We start from the raw sequence: 17,766 nt of genomic DNA, 5'->3' as shown, positions 1-17,766 counted from the left end.
GAATAGCGTGAGAGAATGGTGCTGTATCTGTGAGGGACCGCCAGCCATGAGGCAGCATGGCTTTGTGGCTGTTGTGTCATTTCGATGCCAGTGAGGGGCCATGCCAGGATTGCCCACACTTGTCCGAGAGCACAGCGGCTTTTTGAAATGGTGTGGCTGCAAGCGACATCAGCCTTTTTTGGCAGCTGCCCGGTGAGTTATCCTGGGAACGACCCTTGGGAAGACAGGAGAAAGTGAGAACTGCCGATGCTGGAGATCAGAGTCGAGAATGTGGTGCTGGAAAAGCACGGCCGGTCATGCAGCATCCAAGGAGCAGGAAAATCAATGTTTTGGGCATAAGCCCTTCATCAGGAATGACAGGGCTAGAATCGGACGATGGGAGCGGGGAGGTGAGACAGTTAATGAAGCAAGTTTTGTAAGATCCAGTGAGAAATCCTACAAAGGCCTCATGAAGAAAAATCCTCCAAAGACCTTGTCAACTAAAAACTGTGCCAATAAAAACAAAAGATTCAGCCCCAGTGAATAAACTTATTTAAAATTCAGCAAACAGCTGGCGATCAGTCCTGCACAGGATAGTTATTTTTAGTGTTGTATGCACAGGTGGAAGAGAAGATATATTGCAACATCTTTTGCCTATAAGAAGACTATGCTGACCAGCCACTCTGGATATAGAATCACAAATCCCTACAGTGCAGAAAGAGGCCATTCAGCCCATCACGACCACACCGACCCTCCGAAGAACATTCCACTGAGGAATTTTACCATGGCTAACCCACCTGACCTGCACATCTTTGGACTGTGGAATGAAACCCACGCAGACATGGGGAGAGCACGCAAACCCCACACAGTATGTGTTATGAAAATGGAAGCCAGGGTAGTTACAAGCAAGGCTCACAATGATGATTCTTGGAAGAATCTGATTATACTACTAAAATGTAATGGACAACTTAACTTCAGAAAATTGTATTGTTTACTAACAAAGTTTAATTGTCAAAAATCACCAGGATATAGTCCAACAGGTTTATTTGGAAGCACAAGTACTTCCTGGTGTTGTGTGATTTTGAACTTTGTCCAGCCTAGTCCAACACCAGCACCTCCACATCAAGCTTTAATTGCACTGCACAAAATAATTTCAAAATTGTATTTGAGGAACTAACCTGCCAACATATTAGCACAATTTTTAAATTGCTAACACTCAGCCTTGGATACTGAAAGGTGATATTTGCTGCTAAATGAATTAGTGATGCCTATCTTACAGTTCCTGTACACTATTTTTAAAATTTGTCCACAGCACATGGGCATTGCTGGTTAGACCAACATGTATTGCCTATTGAGCAGTTAAGAGTCAATGTGTGGGTCTGGAACCACATAGAAGCCATTAGTGAACTAGAGGGGTGGTTACAAATTAGGTAGACTTTGATTCCAGATTTTTATTGAATTCAAATTTCATCTGGGCAATTAGGGGTGAGCAATAAATACTGCCCTAGCCAATGACGCCTACATCCCGTGAATGAATGCCTGAAAGGAAGGATAACATGTGTTTCATTAAAGCGTGAGATGAAGAGAAGAATAAAAATGATCTGTATATGAGATCCAAGGAGTAAAGGGTGCTAAGAAGTCTAGGACCTGCATGTGTTGGTGTGTGGATTAAGCATAGATCAGACAATCTGGTAAGACCAGGTGGCTTGAGGAACACTGGATCTCTTGCAGACATCTCTAGTCATGTAAACCTCCAAAACATGAAAGGTGGAATCCAGTCACTCACTGAAACAGTTTTGCTGAGGAACAGAGTTGCTGAGGAAAGAGATGTCTGTGAAAGAGAGTTATTGTAGATCCCTGACCAACATGGGAAGGGATACAGACAGCAATGAAGATAAATAGGTAAAAAAAGACAAACAGAAATCCCTTTGGGTTATCCAGAGTATTTGTTTTTCGAATCTCTCTGATGAGGGGATGAACTCTGATGTTAGTGGCTTTGGACTATATAATGTTACAGCAAGACAATTTATTCTGCTTCCTGCCAAATATTGCTAAAGTACTCCATCAAACAATGAATGTAGGTTTTGTGAGTTTCATATTCAATAAGGAGAACTGACATTTTTCGGCAATATCCATTCTTCCAGCAACTATTTCTTCTTAATGTTGTTTCAAGATAGAACCAACAGACTATTAGGGTGGCTAATGATAGCAGTCTTTATCTCAAGAGAATTTGAATTTGGGTGTAGCAAGGTCTTGCTTGAACTGTATAGAACCGTGGTTACACCATGGAGTACTGCACACAATTTTGAAATCCTTAGATAGGAAGAGCATTATTGTTACAAAGGTTCACTAGACTTGTTCCTAGGATGGTAGGGTAGATCTGAAAGAGAGATTGGCCAAACTGGGCCCGTTCTCTAGAGCTTTGACAAATGAGAGGTGATCGAATTAGGACTTGGAAAATACTGAAAGGGATACACAAGGTAGATGTTTCTTCTGGTGTGGAGTGTGGAACTGAAAGACACAATTTCAAAATAAACCACTTAGGATTGAAACAAGGAATTATTTTTAACTCAGAGCATTATGAATCTTTAGAGATCCTCTACCCCAGAAGGTTGAAGAAACTCCATTCTTGACTAAGTTGAAGTTAAAGAATGATAAATTTCTAAATATGGCCCATATTACTCCAAACCTTCCTAATTCATGTACTTATGCAAATATCTTTTAGGTGTTTTCCCTCCGTGACTACCTGGTCAGGTCCATGCCCCCCTACAACCCACCCTCCCATCCTGGCACTTTCCCCTGCCACCGTAGGAATTGCAAAACCTGCACCCACACCTCCTCCCTCACCTCCATCCAAGGCCCTAAAGGAGCCTTCCACATCCATCAACGTTTTACCTGCACATCCACTAATATCATTTATTGTATCCGTTGCTCCCGATGCGGTCTCCTCTACATTGGGGAGACTGGACGCCTCCTAGCAGAGCGTTTTAGGGAACATCTCCGGGACACCCGCACCAATCAACCACACCGCCCTGTGGCCCAACATTTCAACTCCCCCTCCCACTCTGCTGAGGACATGGAGGTCCTGGGCCTCCTTCACCGCCGCTCCCTCACCACCAGACGCCTGGAGGAAGAACGCCTCATCTTCCGCCTCGGAACACTTCAATCCCAGGGCACCAATGTGGACTTCAACAGTTTCCTCATTTCCCCCTCCCCCACCTCACCCTAGTTCCAAACTTCCAGCTCAGCACTGTCCCCATGACTTGTCCTACCTGCCTATCTTCTTTTCCACCTATCCACTCCACCCTCCTCCCAACCTATCACCTTCATCCCATGCCCCACTCACCTATTGCACTCTATGCTACTTTCTCCCCACACCCACCCTCCTCTAGCTTATCTCTCCACCCTTCAGGCTCTCTGCCTTTATTCCTGGTGAAGGGCTTTTGCCCGATACGTCGATTTTACTGCTCCTCGGATGCTGCCTGAACTGCTGTGCTCTTCCAACACCACTAATCCAGAATCTGGTTTCCAGCATCTGCAGTCATTGTTTTTACCTATCTTTTAGATGTTGTCATTATACCTACATCCACCACTTCCTCTGGCAGTTCAATCCACACACAAATCACTCTATGTAAAGAAATTGCCCCTCACGTCATTTCTAAATCTGTCATCTTTCTCCTCTCACCTTAAAAATATGCCCCCTTGTCTTGAAATCCCCCATCCTATGGAAACGACACTTGACATTCACCATATCTGTATCCCTCATGATTTTATAAACCTCTATCAGGTCATCCCTCAAACTCACACACTCCAGTGTAAAATGTCCCAACCTATCCAGCCTCTCTTTATAACTCAAACCCTCCACTGCTAGCAACATCCTGGTAAACCTTTTCTGAACTCTCTCTAGCTTAATAATACCCTTCTTCTAACAGGACGAACAGAGCTGGACACAGTATGCCAAAAGAGGCCTCACCAATGTCCTGTCCAACATGACTTCACAACTCCTATACTCAAAGGTCTGAGCAATGAAGGCAAGCGTGCTTAAATGCCTTCTTAACCACCCTGTTTAAATGTGTTTCAAGCTTCAAAGAATTGTGTATCTGAACTCCTAAGTCTCTCTGTGCTACAACACCACCCAAGACCTAATTTTTAATTGCACAAGCCCTGCCCTTGTTTGTTTTACAACATAGAATGAAGATTTATGGCCCATTGAATCTGCGCCAACCACTGATTTGCACCAATACTTTCTTCCTTCCATTTAGCCCTGCAAATTCACATTTCTAAGTAGAGATCAAGTCCACGATTAAAGTTCTTGTATGTGGCAAGAGGTACACATTTAGAACTCGAGAGCTTGGTGCCCCTATGGAAGAGAAATCTGCAGTAAGGGAGAGGAAATATACAATAGCCCAGAGTCAGACGACTGGTCAGTTCAGCGGGAATTGCAGAGCAAGAGGAGATTACAGAGGAAAGGAGGAATAAGGGACATGAAAAGATTTAAACATTTTAAAACAGAGCCTTCCAAGGCCCAGGATCCAATGTCAGTCACGATGGATAAGGGTAAAAGTTGAATGGAGTTTAATATGGGAGAGGATATGGGCAGCAGATTTTTGGATAAGTTAAAGTTTATGGATAGTACGGTATGGGAGGTCGTCCAGAGGAGTATAGGAATTGGCAAGTCCAGATCTAGAAAGGCACGGATAAGCATTTCACTGGCAGATGCTCTGAGAACAATCGTTTAAAAGGTTTATATGAAGATTAATAGGGGGAATTTACAATAAAATAATACAAGAACATCTGCAAACAAATGCTGTAAAATTCAATCCTATCCTCCTCAATAAAGAACTCACAATAGGCTTAGGATTTGGAATGGAATTTAACAAATTGTTGGCTCAAAGCAGTTTCTGAATACTTAATTTATAAAGCCTTCATTTTTCTTCCTTGGGTTTGAATATTTTCGACAGAGATTTGAGCACAGATGACAGATTTTCTTGTATTACTGAACAAGGTTTGATTATTCCTTACCAGTAAGATACTCAAGAGTGTTGTGTGAGCTAAAACAGACAGTCCACGTTTTACAGACCCTAGTGTAAACAGATAATGAACCAGCAGTCAGTTTGAAACAGGATGAATTACACATGGCAGACTGTCTGACAGTGTGGTAAGTAAGATAAGAGAAAATTTGAAAAAGAATACAGTTTCACTTCATGCTGCATTATCTGATGCAGGACACTACTGTGATCTGAGTCGATTTCCTCAGATTCCAAATTACCATGTGATTTAACTCTCTGCTCTGACTAGGATGGTCTGTCTTCAGATGACACTTGTTTAAAACACAATGAAGCTAATGAAGAACTAAATGCGTTCTGACCTTCAGACTCTGTTTCAGATATGATCAAGTTCCTATGAATCAGTTGCAGTGGTATGTGACACCTTTGGTCAGCAACTGCTTTCCAGCTATTTACATGTCACATTCTAATTGACAAGTCAAACATGCAGCTGGTTAATGAAGCTTGGAAATTAAATTAGTCCTGATCTCTGAACTAATAGGTGAGTTTCTAACTCAAGTCACCACCCACCAATCCAAAACCTTTCAGGATAAAATTGGAGTCTGAAGTGGCTTTTAATAAGTTGTTGAACCCTTACATTCATAAACAAGTTCAGTACCCATGCAGATGGCCTCAACCGGGACCTTGGGCTCATGTCACACTGCAGGTGACCCCACTGCACAAGACTCTCTCTCTCTCTCACACACACATGCACACACTTATATACTCACACAGATCCTCTTTCATGCACATGTTCTGTCTCATATACACACACACAAACACCCCCCACTCACACCCACACGCACCCTCTCACAGGCTTATAGTCCGTCACACTCTACCAAGCCTACATACACACAAATACTTTCTCACGTGCACTCACACTCATGCACATACTCACATGCACAGACTCCCATTCTCTCTCCCTCTTTCTCATGCACACACATATGAATCAATGGGGTGAATTTGCATTTGCAGAATTGTACTTGCAGATACACTCTATTTTGCTCAAAAAGTGCACAATCTGCAGGCAGTCAATGCAGGCAGTCAATCCATTAAATATTTTATAAATTCCTACTTTGGAAATAGAACCAGTCCGACTTAAGATTGGGACACAGATCGACTCTAACCTCGCACCTTTAATGCATTGTCTGGGCTGAGATGTCACCATCTTTTTTATAAAACCTCAAGTTATTTCGAGAATGTGACTTAAAAGAAGTTCTGGGATTTACATATTAATGAACCGAAACTGCAACCCACTCTAAAAGATGAAAGACTTATTAACAATCTAGGTTTGTTCAATATGTCATCTCAGTTACATGACACTGTGATCTTTTGCTATAAATTATGTGTTTTATGATCCTGCTCCACAGCTACCTAATGAAGGAGCAGCATTGTGAAAGCTAGGGCTTCCAAATTAACCTGTTGGACTATAACCTGGTGTGTGATTTTTAACTTGTAAAACTCACCAATTTCATCTTGAATTTTGGATTTTAGGTTTGCCCACAACTGATGTAATACTGTCAATTATCAGCTGGTTTATCCTTCTCTCCCTTCTTAATTACATCAACTACTCTGCAGTCCAAAGGCACAGCTGCAAGATTGAAATATTCCGGCCAGAGATTTTGTTATTCAAGAAACAGAAAATGTCAGAAATACACAATGAGGAAGGCAGCATCTGTGGAGAAAGAGGCAAAGGTCTGAATTTTGTAGTCAGAGGCAAATTAACAGAATGAGTGTGCAGAAGCAAAGGGAGCTGTGTGTGTATGTGCACTGATCATTGGTGGAGCGAGTAGCATACAGTATCTTCAACTTCACTAATGGGACATAGAGTGCAAAAGCAAAGAGGTGACGTTAATCTTGTATAAGACATTTGTTAGACCTCAGCTGGTGTACGATTTTAGAAACCACATCATAGGAAGGATGTGAATGTATTGGAGAGAATGCGGAAATGATTTGCAAGAATGTGTCCAGGCATGAGGGACTTTAGTTTGAAGATGTTGGGACCCCTGTTCTCGTTGGAGAGAAGACGATCTGATAGAGGCTTTCAAAATCATGGACCGGCTGGATAGAGTAGATATCCAGCAGAAATCCAGTAGATATCCAGGGAGAAATCATTCTAAAAGGAACAAGAACAAGAGGGCATAGATTTAAAGTGATGTACAAAAGAAACAAGAGTAGTATGAGGAAAAAATCGTTTCCACTCAGCGAGTAGTTAAGGTTTGGAATGCTCTGCCTGGAATTGTGGTGGAGACAGGCTCAATTGAGACGTTCAAAAGGGTATTGGATGATTAAATGGAGAAAAATGATATGCCAAGGGTATGGGGGAAAGGCAGGAGATTCATGCAGCCACAATGGGCAGAATGGCCTCCTTCTGTACCATAACACATGTGTGATTCTGTGAACACTGCTCACCACTGATCTTGAAGCCTTCTCTGTGGCATGGACTTCCAGTTCACCACTGTCCGGTTTGCAATGCTTCAATCTTAAATCTCCTCATAATCTTTGAAACTCCAGTAAATACAAACCTCATCTTGGAGCTCACCCTCGCTTCCCTCACAATACAACCTGCCCATTCCTAGTACTGGTCTAGTCAACCTTCTCTGGATGACTTCCAGTACACCTACATCTTTCCTTAAACAAGGGAATTAATATTGAGCACTACAGGGCATCATTTTCCCCTTCAAAATAATATCTTGACTTAATTTATGCTGCAAGTTTTGTTGGTGTTATGGTGTCCATTTTAAGGGCTCTCAACTCATTTAATTAGTTAATTTATTTTACTGAATTTAATGGGAAATCAACTCAGTATTTACAGTACATCCTTCTGTGATTGGTAGGCACTGTAAGGGCTAGAGTGAATCATTACAACCCGAAATTAATTTTTAATGAAATATAAATTTCATTTGAAATTCATACTTTTTGGTTATAGTATCCCATTAGTCCATAAGTAAATTGAATTATTTAATTTTACCAGTTTTGAAAAAATTAGAAGTATTGTCTCGACAGTGTAATTTGCTTTGGCGGGAGGGTTTAAATTAAACTGGCAGGGGGGGGTTAGGAAACTCTACGGGGTAAGAAGAGAGAGAGAAACAAGGGCAAAAGCAAAAGACAGACTGGGAAACAAGGGACATAATAAGCAGAGAATCAATCAGGGCCACAGTGCAAAATAATGCGAGAGAGGCTGAGAATGTGAAAAAGGAACGCCTTAAGACTGTGTATCTTAACACAAGGAGAATTTGCAATAAAGCAGATGAATTAATCGCACAAATAGATATCAACGGGTATGATATACTGTATTTGGGATTATGTAGACATGGCTGCAGGGTACCTAGGGAGGGGAACTGAATATCTTGGGTTATTCAGGGTTGAGGAAGAAAAAGGAGATGGGGTGGAATTATTGGTTAAAGAGTAGACAGCATATTGAGTTGGATGATCAGCCGTGAAGCATGACGTATAGGCTCCTAGGACTGAATGGCCTACTCCTGCTCCCATTTTCTATGCAATGATTAATGCATTTGGTTTACAGGCAAATGGAGAAAGTGAGGTCTGCAGATGCTGGAGATCAAAGTTGAAACTTTATTGCTGGAACAGCACAGCAGGTCAGGCAGCATCCAGGGAACAGGAGATTCGACGTTTCGGGCACAGGCCGAAGAAGGGCCTGTGCCCGAAACGTCGAATCTCCTGTTCCCTGGATGCTGCCTGACCTGCTGTGCTGTTCCAGCAATAAAGTTTCAACTTACAGGCAAATGGACCTCAGTTTGAAATCAGGCAACAACATTATCAAAAAAGACTTTCCAGCCCCCTGCCCCTGAGTTTAAGGGTGATAGAGGAACAGTAGACTTCCTCATTGATGTACTGCTAGGCCTGACCATAAGTGAGCCCAGGCAGTCGACAGTTGAGGGGGATCGTTAGAGCTATCACCCTGTTTCTCTATCATGGTTCTGTCTGTGCCTTTGGATACCTGGATAGGGAGCATGTGGTATCTCTTAAGGCCTTCCAAAACCAGTGAGCACGGCAAGGCCTGGAAAAAACATCAGCCCTGGGAATGTCATTTTACTTTGCTATGTTTCTATTAAAATTTCTTTTTATTGGTACCTCTAAGTGACTGTCGGTTAGTCAAGCTGATAATTGGTTTCTCATTTGTTCAGAAGACTATAAAGAGGGAGCAACTGCTCAGCTGGTAACAACCCTGTTCCTGAGACTCAAAACCTCCCAGTTCAAACCTTCCTCCAGGGCCTGCTTGGACCAGGAGGATTCATGAAACACTTCATTAGGCTGATCATCAGCCTGCAAATTCTATCGTCCTTTTAAGGAGGCAGTTTGTATTTTTTAATTGTTGTTCTCGAACAAGTATAAAGAGGCACTATTGATACTGGTTGGGGTGCATATTGATAGGAGCTACATTGGTGTAATTGTCCTACTTTGTAAATGAATCTACTATAGAGTAAAAATGGACTTCTGCTCTTCACCTTTCCCGACTGACTATAAATGGCATTGTTTGTGAGGGAGAGGAGAGGAGGAAGTCAACAAATTCCAAATGTATACGGAGAACTCCAAGCATATGTGGAAAATTACAACATTTATGGAGATCTTTATTATTCTGAGATGTTTGAGTAGATAGATATGCAAATTCTTCTCAGGATCAGAGTTGGATCATCAGCCATTTTGAAAGGTGGAGGCGGGCTTGAGGGGCCGAATGGCCTATTGCTGCTCCCTTTTTTTTATGTTTTTGTGTAATGATTAATGCTTTTGATTTACGGGAGAAAAGAGATACTCTTCAGACCCCCTATTCTTGTGTTTTGGCCACTCAATGCAAAGGGGAATGGAGAGAGCAGAGTATAGTAAATACTCCAGTATCTGAAAGAAATATCTCAAGGTAAGCAAAATATTTAATCCTACTGGAAGGAAAGAAGTTAAAAAAAACTGCACAGAGACACCAATTTCCTACAATACATTTGTAACTTCTCATTTGTCTGCTATGTCTTTCTTAACTCAATTCAGTGCTTTTATCACTTTCTCTAGCAGCTTTGCACCACAGGTGGCCCCTGTTCTGACAAATGTGGAAATTCTCCATCAGTGCCCACTGACTTCCATTGATCCTATTAGAGGGCTTCAGGAGAATAATAAGGATTTGTTCAATCTATTTCAGTAGCTGAGAAAGTGCTGAGCCACGACAACAATAGACTTAACAGCAACTGAAAATATTTCACTTCTGTCTTGTCACGTTCAGGCAACACAGAAATGACCATTTGACACGAGAATCTAGATACATCAGACTGGCTACTCATCCACAAGCTCACTTGAAATCAAGTGCATGGCAAGAGGAATGATGGGAATTTCAGGCAGAAAGGTCCATTGTCACCATACCATAGCAACCAGGACTTCCCTACCCAAGACTGACTGGTGCTGGTCATTCCTTCTCCACCTACTTCATCCACAGGAATAAATTGGAGTAGGAGTAGGCCATTTGGCCCTTCAAGCCAACTCTGCCATTTGATACGATCATGGCTGGCCATCCAACTCAAATCCTGCTGCTGTTTGCCCCCCACTTCCTTTAATCCCATTAGCCCCAAGTGCTACATCCATTTCATTGTTGAAATCTTACAATGTTTCAGCCTTTACCCAAAAGATAATGAGGCCTCAATCCTTGGGTTCACAGAAGATTTCTGTCTTGTTCAGGTTGTAAGTTTGCTCGCTGAGCTGGAACCTTTGTTTTCAAACGTTTCGTCACCATGCTAGGTAACATCATCTGTGAATCTCTGGTGAAGCACTGGTGCTCTGTCCTGCTTTCTATTTGTGTGTCTTGGTCGGTTGTGGTGGGTGATATCATAAACACATCAATTTGGACCCCATTTACCAATCTCAGAGAAAAAGAACCAGAAATTATATCACCCACCACAACAGATCAAAACACACAAATAGCAGGCAGGACAGAACCTCAGCGCTTCACTGGAGGCTCACTGATGATGTACCTAGCATGGTGATGAAATGTCTGAAAACAAACCTTCCAGCTGATTGAGTAAACTTACAACATGAACCTCACCCTGAGCTACAACTCTTTTCAAAAATTGCAATTTTATCTTGTCTTTCCCCTTCGTATTTTTCCTCTCCCTTCCATTCAGATCCAGCTCTTCCCAGTTGAAAGCCACCAGGATAAACCTTGATGCTAACCTTAAAATGACTTGCCATTTTTGCTGGTGCTGCTGTGGGGCTAATGGCGGGACAGCAGGATTGTCTTCTGTCCAATGATGGCCTTTTCCAGTGTCAGGAATCCCTCTGAAAAGGATGCTCAATTAAAGAAAATTGGTCAGGCTTGAGTTGGATCCAGAGAGAAGGATAAACAGCCTCTCTTGCTGAAAACCTCCCCCTAATACAGGCAAATGTTGCTGTCTTACCATGATGATACCTACACGTGAAATTTTTAATTAATAGAAAACCTTTTTGCCTTCAGTAACTTCAAGATAAAGAAGTTTCCCGTTGGATCAATGGAACTTAGTTGAATTTAGAACTCCATTGAAGGTTCAAACTGACTGTAATTTTGTGCAACAAATTGCATTTGATTAGATTACTCACAGTGTGGAAACAGGCTCTTCGGCCCAACAAGTCCATATCGACCCGCCGAAGAGCAACCCACCCACACCCATTCCCCTACATTTACCCCTTCATCTAACACTACGGGCAATTTAGCCCGGCCAATTCACCTAACCTGCACATTTTTGGACTGCGGGAGGAAACCGAAGCACCCGGAGGAAACCCACGCAGACACGGGGAGAATGTGCAAACTCCACACAGACAGTTGCCTGAGGCGGTAATTGAACCCAGGTCTCTGGTGCTGTGAGGTAGCAGTGCTAACCACTGTGCCACCGTGTCGCCCCTTACATTGTGGAGCACCTTACTTGTGGAAATAACACTTTAACAGATATCAGAAAGACATAGAGACAAGGGATGTCTATTCAAATAAATACAGTTTTGCGAGGCAATTAAGTGCTTGAGTGAAAATATTTTAGGGATGTAAGGTTTTAAGGAGTTGAGGATCAGTAGAATAGTAGAAATACGGTAGGGGTTTTGGAGACATTTTGAAACTGAGACCGAAGGGGCTGAAGGAATCGTAGCCAGTAAATGGAATGAATAAGGTTGGGATGCACAAGAGCCTAGAGATAGATTATCAGAGTTTTCAGGGCGAGGGCTAGAAGACCCTCCACCAACAGAGAGGGACAAGGCTGTAGGAGTCGTTATCTAAGGCTTTATGTAAATGTGAAGTTCAACAATAAAGGCAGCTTCTTATTTTCAAGTTGCAAAACTTTCCTGGTTTTGCAGTTATAATTGTTCAACATCTATTTCAGTTCATAGTGCCAAAACAATTAAAACATGTGGGATTTATTTCTGTTATTTTTTTCTATCATGGGGATATTAGTTACAGAACAAACATAAATATCATCATTTTAATATCAATGACTTTTATTTCTGTAGTCCCTTTCATGCATAGTCCGTTTCAAATGTAACCCTTTTCAAATACTCCTAGGAATTCACATGGTTTTCAAAAGAGATTTGAAACTCTGCCATGTAAGGAACATGACCTACCTCCTATATCACCTATCACCTATTCTGATAAGTCCTCATGAACCTATCCCAACAGTCACTGCATCAGAGGTCAAACCAGTTTTCATTTGTGTGAATCCAAGGAAAGCGATGGGACCAGATGGAGTACCAGGCCGTGCACTCAGAGCATGCGCAGATCAATTGGCAGAGGTCTTCTCTGACATCTTCAACCTCTCCCTGCAGCAGGCTACAGTCCCTGCCTGTTTCAACAGGGCCAACATCATCCCTGGGCCTAAAAAGGCTCATGCAGCATGTCTCAATGCTGACCGCCCAGTGGCTCTAACTTCGGTGGTCATGAAGTGCTTTGAAAGGCTGGTCATGGCATTAATCGACTCCAGCCTCCCCACTACTCTTTTCCCACTCCAATTTGCCTATCAGACCAACCGATCCATGTCAGCTGCCATATCACTTGCCCTTCACTCCTCCCTCGAGCATCTTGACAACCAACAACAGCTACATAAGAATCCTACTCATTGACTACAGTTCAGCCTTCAACACTATTATCCCCTCAAGCCTGATTACTAAACTTAGTGATCTCTGACTAAGCTCCACTCTCTACAACTGGATCCTGAGTTTACTGACCCACAGGCCACAATCAGTGAAGATTGGGGTCAATATTTCATCCTCACTAACACTCAACACTGGAGCCTTCCAGGGGTGTGCGTACTCAGCCCCCTACTGTACTCACTGTATACCCATGAGTGCGTCGCCAAATACCAGACAAATGCCATTTACAAGTTCGCTGATGACACCACCATAGTCGATCGAATCTCAGATGACGACGAAACAGATAAAGACAGGAGGTGGAAGACCTTGAAATATGGTGCACTGACAACAACCTAGCTCTCAATGCCGGCAAAACCAAGGAACTCATTACTGACTTTCGGCAGGATGTTACTCATGTGCCCTACACATGGACAGCACAGAGGTGGTGGAAAGAGTGGAGAGTGTCAAGCTCCTGGGAGTGGTCATCAGCAACAAGCTTTCTTGGACTCTTCATGTGGACGCACTGGTTACAAAGCCCCAACAACGTCTCTTCTTAGAGTCATAGAGATGTACAGCATTCAAACAGACCCTTTGGCCCAATCTGTCCACGCCGACCAGGTCTCCCAACCCAATCAAGTCCCACCTGCCAGCACCCAGCCCATATCCCTCCAAACCCTTCCTATTCTATACCCATCCAAATGCCTCTTCAATGTTGCAATTGTGCCAGAATCCACCACATCCTCTAGCAGCTCATTCCATACATGTACCAACTTCTGCGTGAAAAAGTTGCCCCTTAGGTCTCTTTTATATCTTTCCCCTCTCACCCTAAACTTATGCCCTCTAGTTCTGGACTCCCCGACCCCAGGGAAAAGACTTTGTCTATTTATCCTATCCATGCCCCTCATAATTTTGTAAACCTCTATAATGTCACCCCTCAGCCTCCGACACTCCAGGGAAAACAGCCCCAGCCTGTTCAGCCTCTCCCTATAGCTCAAATCCTCCAACCCTGGCAACATCCTTGGAAATCTTTTCTGAACCCTTTCAAGTTTCACAACATCTTTCCGATAGGAAGGAAACCGGAATTGCACAAAATATTCCAACAGTGGCCTAACCAATGTCCTGTACAGCCGCAACATGACCTCCCAACTCCTGTACTCAATACTCTGACCAATAAAGGAAAGCATATCAAACGTCTTCTTCACTATCCTATCTACCTGCAACTCAACTTTCAAGGAGCTATAAACCTACACTCCAAGGTCTCTTTGTTCAGCAACACTCCCTAGGACCTTACCATTAAGTGTATAAGTCCTGCTAAGATTTGCTTTCCCAAAATGCAGCACCTCGCGTTTATCTGAATTAAACTCCGTCTGCCACTTCTCAGCCCATTGGCCCATCTGATCCAGATCCTGTTGTAATCAGAGGTAACCCTCTTCACTGTCCACTACACCTCTAATTTTGGTGTCATCTGCAAACTTACTAACTGTACCTCTTATGCTCGCATCCAAATCATTTATGTAAATGACAAAAAGTAGAGGACCCAGCACCGATCCTTGTGGCACTCCACTGGTCACAGGCCTCCAGTCTGAAAAACAACCCTCCACCACCACCATCTTCCTCAGGCAGCTGAGAAAATTTGGCATGACAGCCAATACCCTTGCACCATCAAGAGCATTTTGTCTGGATGTATCACTACCTGGTATGGTAACTGTACCATTCAAGATCAGAGATGGTTACAGAGAGTGGTGAACTCGGCCCGGACAATCCCATCTATAGAATCCATCTACCAGGCCGCTGTCAAGGAAAGGCCACCAGCATTCTCAAAGATCCATTCTACCCTGGCAATGTTTTTCTACAACCTCTACCATCGGGGAGAAAGCATGAACACGCACCAACCGGTTTCAAAACAGTTTCTACCCTATTGTTGTTAGAATATTGAATGGACTCACAACCTCTTAACATTCACCTGTACCTGTGTTTTTGTTTTTGCAGCTGTTTACCTATTATTTACTAACTATGCAACTTAACTCTGTGCTCTGCCTGCTCGCAAGACAAAGCTTTTCACTGTGCCTCAATACATGTGACAATAAATTCAATTCAATTCAATTATTAGGACAGTCAAATAAAGGCTTGGTCAAAGAGATAGGTTTGAAAGTGCACCTTGAAGGTGGAGAAGGAGTTAGTACAGTTAGGACACTGTGAATTCTAGAACTTAGGGTCAGGCAGCTGAAGTCCCATTCACTGGTGGTGAAGCAATTAAGTTAAAAATCACACAACACCAGCTTATAGTCCAACAGGTTTAATTGGAAGCACACTAGCTTTCGGAGCGATGCTCCTTCATCAGCTAGTAGTGGAGGGCTCGATCCTAACACAGAATTTATAGCAAACATTTACAGTGTGATGTAACTGAAATTACACATTGAAAAAGTGATTGTCTTTTAAGCCTTTCATCTATTAGAATACAGTGATAGTTTCACTTTTTTCATGTGTAAATCACAAAACCTTTTTTAAAAAAGTTGCATTCTCGGGTTAGCTGTTAACAATGGCGATAGCTAGACAATATGTTGAAGGTGTTAGCCCCCTGTGTTCTCTGTCTATGCCATAATGTTTAGATTGATTCTAATCTAAAAATTGAGATAACGGAGTTTTACATAAATTCATGCAGTTTTTGAGCTCAGGGTTCTACATGAATGCATGCAGTTTTTGAGCAAAGTACAATGTAACCCTGCAAGTACAAACTTACCCCACAAAATAAACGCGTTCATGTGGTCTTTGTCTGTCTGTCTGTGTGTGTCTGTCTGGGTTGGGGGTTGAGAGTGTGAGAAAGTGTATGTGTGCGTGTGTGTAGTGAGTGCAGAGTGTCTTACGTCTGTGAGGGGGGGTGCATGTGTGAGTGTGGGAGTGTGTGTGTCTGTAAGGGTGTCTGTGTGCGTGTTTGTGTATACGTGTGTCCGTGTGTATGTATGTATAGGAGTGCCTGTGTGTGTGTGCAGGAGTATCTGTGTGTGTGTGTGTATAGTGCAATGGTGGTAATCTGTAATGTGACATGAACCCAAGGTCCCGGTTGAGGCCCTCCCTATGGGTACCGAACTTAGCTATCAGCCTCTGCTCGGCCACTTTTTGCTGCTGCCTGTCCCGAAGTCCACCTTGGAGGATGGTCACCCGAAGGTCCGAGGTCGAATGTCCTGGACCACTGAAGTGTTCCCCAACTGGGAGGGAACACTCCTGTCTGTTGATTGTTGTGCGGTGCCTAATCATCCGTTGTCATAGCCTTTGCTCAGTTTCCCCAATGTACCATGCCTCCGCACATCCTTGCTTGCAGCGTATAAGATAGACAACGTTGGCTGAGTCACATGAGTACCTGCCATGTACAAGGTGGGAGGTGGCCTCACGCGTGATGGTGGTATCCATGTCCACACTCTGACACGTCTTGCAGCGCCTACCATGACAGGGTTGTATGGAGTTGTCCTGAGAGCCGGGCAGCTTGCTACGAACAACGATCTGTTTGAGGTTTGGCAGTTGTTGAAAGGCAAGTAGTGGAGATGTGGGGAAGGTCTTGGTGAGGTGTTCATCCTCATTGATAATGTGTTGCAGGTCACGAAGAACATGGCATAGTTTTTCAGCTCCTGGGAAATACTGAACAACAAAGGGTACCCTGTCGGTTGCAGTACGTGTCTGTCTCCTGAGGAGGTCATTACAGTTCCTTGCTGTGGCACGTCGGCACTGGCATTCGATGAGTTGGGCATCATACCTCGTTGTTGTGAGGGCATCCCTAAGTACTTCCAGGTGTCTGTCACGTTCCTCCTCATCTGAGCAGATCCAGTGTACGTGTAGGGCTTGTCCATAGGGGATGACTGTTTTAATATGTTTTGGGTGGAAGCTGGAGATGGAGAGCATTGTGAGGTTGTCTGTGGGTTTGCGGTAGAGTGTGGTGCTGAGGTGTCCATCCTTGATGGAGATCCATGTGTCCAAGAATGAGACAGATAGTCGAGAGTAGTCCATGGTGAGTTTGATGATGGGATGAAACTTGTTGATATCACTGTGTAGTTTTATCAGTGACTCCTCACTATGGGTCCAGAGGAAGAAAATGTCGTCAATGTACCTGGTGTTTAATATTGGTTGGAGATCCTGCATAGAGAAGAAGTCTTGTTTGAACCTGTGCATAAAAATGTTGGCATATTGTGTTGTAAATTTGGTCCCCATGGCTGTTCCATGTGTCTGGATAAAGAACTGGTTGTCAAAGGTGAAGACATTGTGATCAAGGATAAAGCAGATGAGTTGTAGGATGGTGTTTGGAGATTGGCTGTTGGTGGTGTTGAGTATTGAGGCTTGTGCCGCAATGCCATCATTGTGGGGGATGCTGGTATAGAGTGCGGAAACGTCCATTGTGATGAGGAATGTTCCCGGTTCGACTGGTCCGTGGGTGCTGAGTTTCTGCAAGAAATCCGTAGTGTCGCGACAGAAGCTGGAGATCCCTGTACAATAGGTTTCAAGATGCCTTCCACATAGCTGGAGAGATTCTCACATAGGGTCCCATTGCCCGACACGATTGTGTTGGCTGCAAGACGTGTCAGAATGTGGACATAGATACCATCATTACGTGTGGAGATACCTCCCACCTTGTACATGGCAGGTACTCATGTGACTCAGCCAACGTTGT

The 17,766-nt window shown here is 43.3% G+C and overlaps 1 protein-coding gene and 1 pseudogene across 2 annotated transcripts in view; both read right to left on the bottom strand.

The window, feature by feature from the left end:
- LOC122560867 (rhomboid-related protein 1) overlaps window positions 1-17,766 on the bottom strand; it is a 439,116-nt gene that overhangs the window by 317,721 nt on the left and 103,629 nt on the right. The window lies entirely within an intron of this gene.
- LOC148146566 (uncharacterized) lies at window positions 1,484-17,309 on the bottom strand (annotated as a pseudogene).

Source organism: Chiloscyllium plagiosum, unplaced genomic scaffold, assembly GCF_037043375.1.
Source record: "Chiloscyllium plagiosum isolate Xiang-an unplaced genomic scaffold, Cpla_swu_hap1 HiC_scaffold_20, whole genome shotgun sequence".
NCBI lineage: Eukaryota > Metazoa > Chordata > Chondrichthyes > Orectolobiformes > Hemiscylliidae > Chiloscyllium > Chiloscyllium plagiosum.
This window is presented reverse-complemented; position numbering and strand designations above follow the sequence as displayed.